The following is a 13196-nucleotide window of genomic DNA, read 5'->3' on the forward strand; positions in this document are numbered from 1 at the left end:
GAGGCCAGCATCAGATTGATGCTGAAACCAGACAAAGACACCACACATACATACACACACACACACACACACACACACACACACACACACACCCCACAGGCCAATATCACTGTTGAACACAGATGCAAAAGTCCTCAACAAAATACCAGCAAATCTAGCAAAACAACACTTTAAAAAGATCATACACCATGATGAAGTGGGATTTATCCCAGGGATGCATGGATGGTCAATATCTGCAAATCAATCAATTTGATACACCACAGTAACAAATTGAAGAATAAAAGTCATGTGATCATCACAATAGATACAGATAAAGCTTTGACAAAATTCAACATCCATTTATGATAAAAGCTCTCCAGAAAGTGGGCATAGAGGGAACATACCTCAACATAATAGAGGCCCCATATGACAAACCCACAGTTAACATCATACGCAACAGTGAAAAGCTGAAAGCAATTCTTTTAAGATCAGGACCAAGACAAGGATACCCACTCTTGCCACTTATTTAACATAGTACTGGAAGTCCTAGCCACAGTAATGAGACAAGAAAAAGAAATAAAAGGATTTCAAATTGGAAAGGAAGAAGTAAAACTGTCACTGTTTGTAGATGACACGAAATGATATATAGAAAACCCTCAAGATGCCACCAAAAAACTATTAGATGTAATAAATGAATTCAATAAGTTTCAGGATACAAAATTAATATACAGAAATCCTTTGCATTCCTATATACTAATAATGAACTATCAGAAAGAGAAATTAAGAAAACATTCTCATTTACAATCACATTAAAAAAATAAAATACCTAGGAATAAATCGACCTAAGGAGGTGAAAGACCAGGTATACCTGGAAAACTATAAGACATTGATGAAAGAAATTGAAGATGACTGAAACAAATGGAAAGATATACTATGCTCATAAGTTGGAAGAATTAATATTGTTAAAATGACCCTATTCCCCAAGGCAATATACAGATTCAATGCAATCCCTTTCAAAATACCAACCGTATTTTTCCCAGCAGTAGCAGAAATAATTCTAAAATTTGTTCAGAAATGCAAAAGACCTTGAATAACCAAAAAAAATCTTGAGAATTGAGAACAAAGCTGGATATATCATGCTCCCTGACTTTAGACTATACTACAAAGCTACTGTAATCAAAATAGTATGGCACTGGCAAAAAAATAGTACATTGATCAATGGAACAGACTAGAGAGCCCAGAAATAAATCCACACTTATATGGTCATTAATCTACAACAAAGGAGGCAAGAATATACAATGGGAAAAAGACAGCATCTTCAATAATTGTGTTGGGAAAACTGGACAGCTACATGCAAAAGAATCAAACTGGACTACTCTCACACCATGCACAAAATAAACACAGAATGGATTAAAGATTTAAATGTAAGACCTGAAACCAAAGAACTCCTAGAAGGAAACATAGGCAGTATACTCGTTGACACTGGTCTTAGTAATATATTTTTTGGATCTGTCTCCTCAGGCAAGGGAAACAAAAGCAAAAATAAATAAGTGTGCTTACATCAAACTAAAAAGCTTTTGCACAGGGAAGGAAACTATAAACAAAATGAAAAGGCAGCTTAACAAATGGGAGAAGATATTTGCAAATGATACATCTGATAAGGGGTTATCCAAAATATATAAAGAACTGATACAACTCAACATCAAAACAAAAAAAACTGATTAAAATATGTGGATGTCAATAGACATACAGATGACTAAAAGACATGAAAAGATGCTCAACATCACTAATCATCAAGGAAATGCAAATCAAAACCACAATGTGATCATCTGTTAACACCTGTTAGAACGGCTATCATAAAAAAGATAGAAAATAACAGGTGTTGGTGAGGATGTGGAGAAAAGCAATGTTCGTGCACTACTGGTGGGAATATAAATTGGTACAGCCTCTAAGGAAAAAAATATGGAAGTTCCTCAAAAAATTAAAAACAGAACTGTCATATGATCCAGCAATTTCACATCTGGGTATTTACCTAAAGAAAACACAAACACTAACTCAATAGCCAAGATACAGAAACAACCTAAGTGTCCATCAATAGACAAATGGATAAAGAAGATGTGGTGTGTATATACAATGGAATATTACTCAGCCATAATTTTAAAAAAATGAAATCTTGCTATTTGGGACAACAAGTGGATCTAGTGGATGGATCTAGAGGCTATTATGCTAAGTGAAATAAGTCAGACTGAGAAGGACAAATACCATATAATCTCATTTATGTGTGGAATCTAAAAAACAAAACAAAACAGACTCAAGAATACACAGAACTAACTGATGGTTGCCAGAGGGGAGGGCGTAAGGGTGGATGGGTGAAATAAGTGAAGGGGATTAAGAGGTACAAACCCCCAGGTATAAAATAAATAAGCAATGGGATGTACTAAACAGCATACGGAATATGGTCAATAATACTGAAATAACTTTATATGGGACAGATGGTTACTAGACTATTGTGATCATTTCATAATATATGCAAATGTTAAATCACTAGGAGGCACACCTGAAACCAACATATTTTATGTCAACGACATTTCAATTAAAATAACCTTCCTATATGAAGTAAAATCTTACATAAAATATATATGAATAAATGCTCTTTTAATAAGATCACATTGAAGGCTATACATCAATGGCATTCCATTTTATGCTAGCCAATTAACAAATCTTTAGACATATATATTATATATGTATATATGTGCTAAGTGCTCCAGAGGTAATCAAATATCAAAAAGTGACTCTGCCTTTATGGAAAATACAATAAAATTGAGTAGGCTAAAGTAACATGTACGAAAAAATAGTAAATAATATAGATATGGTATAATTATGTGTTAAATTATATTGCACCAAGTAGGAACTCAAATGTTTTCTGATAGGAACTCAAATGTTTTCTGAATCAATGAATGTCAACAATTATTGGGATTGAGATCATCCAGAAAGTGAGATAAGACAAGGCTTCGGTGATCTTTTTAATGATATTAGAAAGGATTTTCATGATAACTTATTCATGCTTCTTAGACTACAGGTGAGTCCCAAAAATCCACAAGTATTCATTGAGCCCTACTCTATACCAAAGTCTATATGAAGAAAAAGTATAAAACATAGTCCACTTCTTCCCTCAAGAAGTCTATGACTGATGAGACAAAACATACCCATACTAAACAATTAAAAAATAAAAGAAGACAATTCTAAACTTAGTGCTAAATTGTTATAACTAAGTGCTAAAGAAAGTCAAAGAAAGGAGAACTAAATGGGCCCTAGAGTAATGGGAGATGAATTCATGGAGGAAATAAAATTTAATCTAGTCCCTTAAGGGACTGGTAGGATTTAATAAAGAAAAGGGTATGTCTTTACTCTAGTAAAGGAAAGGAAAGGTGGAGAACATATAATAGGTTGATTCATTCATCATTCACTCATTCATTTGTTCATTCACTCATCCAACAGATTTTTTCAGTGCCTCCTATATTCAGGCACTATAGGAAGTGCTGAGGTACAATGGTAAACTAGGACCATAACTGCCCTCAGGGAGCCTACTGGTAAGGGGATGGGTAGCTGACAAGAAACAGGTAATTTTAATATTGTGGTATGATAGGTGCTAAGTAAAGGATGCTATGATGGCTTCGAGGAGGGACTCTTAACAGAGGAAAATCAGGGAAGATTTCGTATAACATGTAAAATTTATGTGGAGAGACTTGAAACATTAATAGGGCATGGCCATGTGAAGTAGGGAAAGGGGATTTTTAGGTAGAAGGAAAAGCATGTGCAAAGGCCTGGAAATAAGAAAGAACATGAGGAATGAGCATCACACACACAGATGAGAATAAGCTACTCTAGCTATAGTGGAGGCTTTGTGTAAGTCACTACAGGGAAACAAAGTGGGTGAGCCAGATTAAGGAAGCCATGGAATGTGAAGAGTTCTGACTTCCTATGGGAAATTGAGCACATGTTCTACAAGGAAAGCTTATGTAAAGAAAGAACCTAGTGGCAAGACAGGAATAAAGACACAGACCTACTAGAGAATGGACTTGAGGATATGGGGAGGGGGAGGGGTAAGATGTGACAGGGTGAGAGAGTGGCATGGACATATATACACTACCAAATGTAAAATAGATAGCTAGTGGGAAGCAGCTGCATAGCACAGGGAGATCAGCTCAGTGCTTTGTGACCACCTAGAGGGGTGGGATAGGGAGGGTGGGATGGAGGAAGATGCAAGAGGGAAGAGATATGGGAACATATGTATATGTATAACTGATTCACTTTGTTATAAAGCAGAAACTAACACACCATTGTAAAGCAATTATACTCCAATAAATATGTTTAAAAAAAAAAGACAGCATATCTGGTCTGAGAAGTGCCCAACTTGGAAGCTATTCTACGATCCAGAAGAGATAACTTGACGTTATCTCAATCCTTTAAGGGAAAGTACACAGCAAGAGAAGCAGAGGGCCAAGGCCAAATTTGGAGGATGAATAGAGGAAGAAGGGTGAGGAGCCAGTGAAGAAAACAGAAGAAACAGAACCACGGGATATAATGACAGTTTATATCATGCATTTGGAGTTATCAAGCTATGTGATCTTGGGCAAATTACTTACGAGCTATGTGATCTTGGGCAAATTACTTAAAAACTTAAAGATTTCATTTCTTTTTCTGTGAAATGGGGATAATAATACCTACCCCCCACACACGGTATAAGGATGTAGACACTAATGTATGTAAAGTATTCGGCAGAGTGCAAGGCATGTAGTAAACACCCAATAAACAGCAGATCTTTGTTGTTATACAGTCCTACCAGTCTCCCTGACTTTTTTTTTTTTTTTTAGTGGGATGAATATCAGGAGTCCCACTTTTTTTTTTTAATTAATTAATTTATTTATAGCTGTGTTGGGTCTTCGTTTCTGTGCGAGGGCTTTCTCTAGTTGTGGCAAGCGGAGGCCACTCTTCATTGCGCTGCGCGGGCCTCTCACTATCGCGGCCTCTCTCGTTGTGGAGCACAGGCTCCAGATGCGTAGGCTCAGTAATTGTGGCTCACGGGCCCAGCTGCTCTGCGGCATGTGGGATCTTCCCAGACCAGGGCTCGAACCCGTGTCCCCTGCATTAGCAGGCAGATTCTCAACCACTGCGCCACCAGGGAAGCCCTGACTTTTTATCTCTAGTCTCTGTACATTATATTACCTTACCATGACTCATTCCCACCACTCTGTCTGGCTAATTATTCCTCAGATGCCTTTTCTGACTCCCAATACTGGGTTAGGTAACCCCTATACAGCCCCCTGCACTCTGCAATCTCCTATGGCTCTTTAGCATAACTATCTAGTTAATTTTCTGTATCCACTAATGTATGTCTCCTTCCACTAATATTAAGCTCCAAGAATTCAAGGATCTAGTCTGACTTACAATCCTAACATACTGCCTGACACATAGCAGACATTCAATAAGTATTTATGGAACAAATGAAAACATTCTGTGGTGATTGTGGCATGCGATAAATACAGAACAGAATAGAGAACCCAGAAATAAACCCATACATGTACAGTCAACTAATCTTTGACAAGGGCACCAAGAACACACAATGGGGAAAGGATGGTCTTTTCAATAAGTTTTGTTGGGAAAATTAGACATTCACAAGCAAACAAATGAAACTAGACCTCTATTGTAGACTACTTATAAAAACTAACTCAAAATAGATTAAAGACTTAAATGTAAGACCTGAAACTGTAAAACTCCTAGAAGAAAACACAAGGGAAATAGCTATTTAACATGGGCCCTGGCAATGATATTTTGGATATAACACCAAAAGCACAGGCAACAAAAGCAAAAATAGACAAGTGGGACTACACCAAACTAAAAAGCTTCTTGCACAGCAAGGGAAACAATTGACAGAGTGAAGAGGCAATTCCTATGGAATGGGAGAAAATATTTGCCAACCATATATCTGAAGAGGGGTTAATTTCCACAATATATAACAAACTCATCCAACTTAACAGCAAAAATACGAACAATAAAATTAAAAATTGGGCAAAGGTCCTGAATAGACATTTTTCTAAAGAAGACATACAAATGGCAACAGACACATGAAAAAGTTATTAACATCACTAATCATCAAGGAATGCAAATCGAAACCGCAATGAGATATCACCTCACACCTGTTAGGATGGCTAGTATCAAAACGGCAAAAGATAACAAGTGTTGGTGAGAATGTGGAGCAAAGAGAACTCTTGTACACTGCTGATGGGAATATAAACTGGAGAAGCCACTATGGAAAACTGTATGGAGGTTCCTGAAAAAATTAAAAATAGAACTACCATATGACCCAGCAATCCCACATCTGGGTATATATCTAAAGGAAATGAAATCAGTATTTTGAAGAGATATCTGCACTCCCATGTTCATTGCAGCATTGTTCACAATAGCTAAAATATGGAAACAACCTAAGTGTCTATCAATGGATGAATGGATACAGAAAATTCCACATAATGGAATATTATTCAGCCATAAAAAGAAGGAAATCCTGCCATTTGTGACAACATGGGTGAACCTGGAGGACATTATGCTAAGTGACATAATCCAGACAGAGAAAAACAAATGCTGTATGACTGCACTTATATGTGGAATTTCTTTAAAAAGTCAAACTGATACAAGCAGAGAGTAGAATGGTGGTTGCCACGGGCTATCTGGATGGGGGGTCGGGGGGGTGGAATGAGCAGATGTTGACTCAAAGAATACAAACTTTCATTTATAAGATGAAAAAGTTCAGGGGATCTAATGTACAGCATAATGACTATAGTTAATAATACTGTATTGTACACTGAGAATTAGCAAAGAGAGTAGATCTTAAGCATTCTTACCACGCACTCACACAAATGGTAACTATGTGAGTGATGGATGTGTTAAATAATTTGTAGTAATCACTTCACAATGTATATATACATCAAATCATCACATTGTATACTTTAAATATATACAATTTTACTTGTCAATTATACCTTAATAAAGCTAGGAGGGAAAAAAAGAAAGCTTTAAGAAACCAATGTGAAACTGACTAACTTCATTAAAACTTGAGTGCTAACTTCTCTGTGGGATATGCATTTTCTAATATTCTTGTTTTGAGGAGTAAGGGAGACTTGGAAGTTGGCATCTTGCTGCATCTCCCCTGTACCATGTTTATTTCTAACCTTTTGCTCCTGAGCCAAGTGAGTGAGGCTCCTGTCAGGGAAAGCTGGTGAAGACTCCTTCCCTCCCTCAGAGCAAGCAGGGCCACGTAACCTAGGAGGGGCTTGGCTGGGTTATATTAGCCCTCTTGTGTGTGCCTGGTCATCCTGTTCTCAGAGACCAAGCCCACTCTATGACTGGCAGAGTGCATTTGAAGAGAAACATATAGGAAAACATTGCACAGCAAAATTGATGGGATGCAGCAAAAGCTATATCCAGAGGAACACATATAGCTTTAAAAACCTTTACAATTAAAGAAAAAAGAAATAAAATTAAGAAATTCAGTATTTATCTTAAGATATTAGACAAAGTACAACAAAACAAATCAGGAAGAGGAAATTAATAAAAAACAGTAATAATGAAATTAGGAAGAATAATAACAAATCCAAAGTCAATACTTTTAATATTAATAAAATTAGCAATGACTTTGTGTGCCAGACTTAAAAAAGAGAGAGAGCTAAACTATACAAACTTAGAATTAAGAAAGGAAACAAATACAGAATATAGAAGAGATGCAAAGAACTTTAGGATATTACTCCCTTTGGTAACAAGGAAACATACTGGAATGGGTAAACATTTCCTAGAAAAATTAAAATGACCACAAACACCCTAAGAAGAAGTGAAATTTGAATATACCAGGTACCCTGAAAGAGAACAGAAAGGTAATTGAAAATCTACTTCACTGAAACTTCAGTTACATATATATATACATTCTTTTTTATATTCTTTTCCATTATGGTTTATCTTCACTGGTTCAACATCCAGATGGTTTCATAGCTAAGCTCCTTCTAACCTTTAAAGAACTGTAATTCCAATATTATTTAAACCATGCTAGACTGCTCATAAATATGGAAAGCTCCCAATTTATGTTATAAAGCCAGCATAACTGTATAACAAGCAAGGGAAAAGAGAACTATATACAAATCTCATTTATACACACAAATCTTAATTTCTAAATAAAATATTACCACATAGAATCCAGAAATATATCAAAACTGTTAGAGTATGACTGTTATATGTCGAAGTCCTAACCATTATTAATGCCTTAGAATGGAACTTTACTTGTAAACAGGATCTTTACTGAGGTAATCAAATAAAAAATGAGGTCATTAGGGTGGACCCTAATCCAATATGACAGGTATTCTATAAGAAAGGGAAATGTGGACACCGGGACAGACATGCATAGAGGGAAGATGATATGAAGAAACAGAAAGAAGATGGCCATGTGAAGACAAAGCGTTGGAGTGATGCATCTACAATCCAAGGATTGCCAAAGATTGTTGGCAAATCACTAGAGGCTATAAACAGGCAAGGACGAATCCTCCCACACAGGTTTCAGAGGGAGCATGGCCCTGTTGACACCTTGATTTTAGACTTCTAGCTTCCAGAACTATACAACAGTTTCTATTGTTTTAAGCCATCCAGTTTGTGGTACTTTGTTATGACAGCACTAGAAAATGAATACAATGACCAAGAAGGTTTATTCCAGGAATTCAAAGGTGGATCAATATCAGCAAATCTGTCAATCATAGTCTATTACACATCAACAAATTAATGGACAAAAATTACATGATGTCACATATGCTGAAAAGGCATTTGATAAAACCGGCAGCAAATCTTAAAAACTCTAATTAGGAATAGAAAGACAAAATAAAGACCATAAGTCAAGAACAAATATTATCCTAAACATTAAAACTCTAAAACAATTTCATCTAAAATCATAAATTAGACAAATTTGTCAACAATCACTATTATTATTTAATATTCTCTTGGAAGTGCTAGCAAGTTCAATATGACAAAAATTACTGATATGAACAGGAGAAAAGAAGAGATACAACTGTTTTTGTTGAGACAAGTGCATATCTCAAAAAACTTAAGAACCTCTAGAAAAATGCCTACTAGAATTAAAAGATAATTTGGCTTTTTTTTCTATATTAGCCGTAAGTTTTTAGATATGGAAAAAGGAAAATATTCCACTTACAATAGTGACAAGAATTATAAAATGCTTGAGAATAAATTTAAAAAGAAAGGCACAGAATTTATACAAAGATAATTGTAAGGTCTTATTGAAGAGCATAAAATAAGAGATGAAGAAATGGAAAGCCATGCCATATTCTTGGATGGTAAATTTTACTATTATAAAAATGCCAATTCTTTCAAAGATATATAAACTTAATTCAATTCCAAATAGAATCCAACAGGAAATTATCAGGAGAAACTGGATTAATTGAGCTTAATATTTATATAAAAATTTAAATTGGATTCCTGTTTTATATCACACGCAAAAGTGTAACTCAAATGGATTAAAGACAGATGAAAAATATAAAAATCTTTGAATAAACTATACGTATTGTCTAGAAGTTGGAAGAACCATGTTACACAAGGAAGGAAATTCAGATGCTATAAACAAAAGGATGTACATGTTTGACAAATAAAAGTTTAAAATTTTTTGTATGATAAAATGATATCATAAATAAAATTAGAAACAACTAATTTAGAAAAATGCTGTTATAAATTGACAAGAAAAAGATTGCCCAAAGAAAATGAGTTTGAGCTTTGCTCGAGAAAAAGGAGCAAAGAATATAACTAATTTATAGTACATTGTCAATAAATACGCAAAAATATGCTCACTGTAGTCAGGGAAATACAAATTATACTACTATTGAGAAATCACTTTACACCCATCAGACCAACGAAAATATAAAAGAGCAATAACACCTATTATTGCCAGTAAGGATGAAAGAAAAGGGTACTCTCATACAGAGACCGCAGAAATATGATTCGACAACAAATATTGTAAAATTAAAACATATTCTTTGAATTGGCAATTCCATTCTCAGAAAGCTATTCCAAGATGTATGCACAAGGATGTTTTTGACAGTATTGTGTATCTGTGTAAAAATCTAGAAACAGAGTTATTAATTATGAATGAATTACAGTTGACTCTTGAACAACAGGGGTTTGAACTGTGTGGGCCCACTTACACATGGATTTTTTTCACTAAATACGTACCACAGTACTACATGACCCGCAGTTGGTTGAATCCTCAGATATGGAGGAGGGCTGACTGTAAAATTATGTACAGACTTTTGACTGCATGGAGTCAGCGCCCCTGACCCCTGTGTTGTTCAAGGGTCAACCATAATTCTGAAAAAATAGCTGAATAACTTTTGATACATTTACATCATGGGATATTATTAAGCTACTCTATGCAATCAAATAAGACCTAAACTTGTTGACATAGGATCTGCAAAGGTTACAAGATGCAGAGAAGTGTGCAAAATATATTCCATTTTTTAAAAAAAATTAAAACCCCTAAATAGGTATATGACTACACACACACACAAACATATATGAAAAAACACAAAATGATACACACTGAATAGTTAACGTGTTATCTGGTGGATGGGTTATGAGGTGGCTAGAGAAATGGAGGAAAGGGGAAGGGGAGAAGAAGCAAGAGAAAAAGAGAGACTGCACTAAAATCACTAGTATGTAAGTTATGCGTCAATTCATTAAAATTTGTATGTACCTTACATGAGTATATATATATTTATTTTTTCTAAGAAATTAAGAAAAATAAAAAGATGTTTCTCTACTGACTTGTAGAGATGTCCGTGATACATAGTCAAAAGGCAGTTTAGAATAATGTATATATTACACATGTATTTCTGTAAAAGAACACTCAGCTCATCCCTCCTAAGTGTGTACACAAGCAAGGAAAAAGTTATAGCATGCTACACACTCGCTGGTTAGCACTGAATATCTCTGGAGTCCAAACTGGGATTGCGGATAGGAGCCGAGATAATTAGCTTCTTCTTTACCCATCTTCACGTGTTTTATTTCTTGAAAAAATGAAAACCAGTAAATGAACAAAGCCAAATGCCTACAGGAGCCAGAGTGAAGCAGGCTTAGTGGGGGCTGTGACGAAGCAGACTACACAAGCAAAAACATCCAGATTCAAATGTAAAAAAATAACAAGAACCATTTTTTGAGAGAAAAAAAGACATAGATGAGGGCAGGATCCTAAATAATGTTTTCGTGTGTCCAGTTTAGAAAAAATAGTCTTTGTGTTACACAGATTTTCTTAACAGACGGGGAAATCACACATACTTTACTTTTTATCCATCTATACTCCAATCACGGGATCCATAACAAGGCCCAAAGAAGAATGCAGAATGCTTCTATCCTTTGATGCTAGAATACAGACTATTAGGAGAACAAGGACACACTATCACAGAAATATAGTATCATCATAGGCAGAACACTCTTTGACATAAACTGTAGCAATATTTTTTTGGATCTGTCTCCTAAAGCAAAGGAAATAAAAGCAAAAATAAACAAATGAGACCTAATTAAACTTAAAAGCTTTTGCATAACAAAGGAAACCATCAACAAAAGGAGAAGACAACCTACTGAATGGGAGAAAATATTTGCAAATGATATGACCAATAAGGGTTAATATCAAAAACAGCTCATACATTCAACATCAAAAAAACAAACAACCCGATTAAAAAATAGGCAGAAGAACTGAATAGACATTTTCCCAACGAGGACATTCAGATGGCCAACAGGCACATGAAAAAATGCTCAACATTCTTAATCATCAGAGAAATGCAAATTAAAACCACAATGAGATATCACCTCACACCTGTCGGAATGGCTATCATCAAAAAGAACACAAATAACAAATGTTGGTGAGAATGTGGAGGAAAGGGAACTGTCATACACTGTTGATGGGAATGTAAATTGGTGCAGCCACCGTGGAAAACAGTATGGAGGTTTTCCAGAAAACTAAAAATAGAAATACCATATGACCCAGCAATTTCATTCACGGGTATGTATCTGAGAAAAACAAAAAACACTGATTCAAAAAGATATATGCACCCCAATGTTCACAGCAGCATTATTTACAATTGTCAAGATACAGAAGCAACCTAAGTGTCCACCAACAGATGAATTGATAAAGAGATGTGGTACACACACACACACACAGACACAGACACACACACACACACAGACACACACACACACACAGACACACACACAATGGAATACTACTCAGCCATAAAAAAGAATGAAATTTTGCCATGGATGGACTTGGAAGGTATTATGCTAAGTGAAATAAGTCAGAGAAAGACAAATACTGTATGATATCACATATGTATAATCTAAAAAATACAACAAACTAGTGAACATAACAGAAAAGAAAGAGATTCACAGATACAGAGATAGGGGTAGGGGATTAAGAGGTACAAACTATTTTGTATAAAATAAACTATGAGGATATATTGTACAACACAGGGAATATAGCCAATATTTTATAATAACTATAAATAGTGTATAACCTTTAAAATTGTGAGTCACTATGTAGTATACCTGTAATTTATATAATATTGTAAATCAACTATACTTCAATTAAAAAAGCAAAAATAAAATACTGACAAAAAAGGAAATTCAGTATCCTGGCTTAAGAAAGGACCATGGAAAATGCCTGATCCAACTTCCTCACTTTACAGCTGAGGAATGTGAGGCCAAGTTAAGCAACTGCCATATGCGATTCCCTCCATTCCCTGCATGGCAGAAAATTATTTTATCTCAGAATTTTCACTCAGAGCAAATAAATGGTAGACAAGTAACAATGTATTTCATTAGTTCAATAAATAAAAGTTCTCCTATTTTACGTGTAAAAAACCAACCCTCAACTGTTATATTAAACATTTGAAATGAAAGGCAAAGAACCTGTTTAAGTTGCCTTGTGTAAACCTGTAAAGACACTGGTTGAAACCACAAGTTCAGTCCTCAGTCATTCACAGATCCATCCTTTTTTTTATTCAACCAGCGTTCACTGAACACTGTCTATACTCCTGACGCTGGGAGGTACTGGTGATACACACATTAGAGAGGCACAGTCTTTGTTCACCATCCAGTGGGGAAGTGATAAGCTATGAAAC

At 35.3% G+C, this 13196-nt stretch overlaps 1 protein-coding gene across 11 annotated transcripts in view; it reads right to left on the bottom strand.

Annotated features, from left to right (window-relative positions):
- DEUP1 (deuterosome assembly protein 1) overlaps nt 1–13196 on the bottom strand; it is a 247949-nt gene that overhangs the window by 49544 nt on the left and 185209 nt on the right. The window lies entirely within an intron of this gene.

Source organism: Balaenoptera physalus (genome assembly GCF_965194825.1).
Source record: "Balaenoptera physalus genome assembly, chromosome: 10".
In the NCBI taxonomy this organism is placed as follows: Eukaryota; Metazoa; Chordata; class Mammalia; order Artiodactyla; family Balaenopteridae; genus Balaenoptera; species Balaenoptera physalus.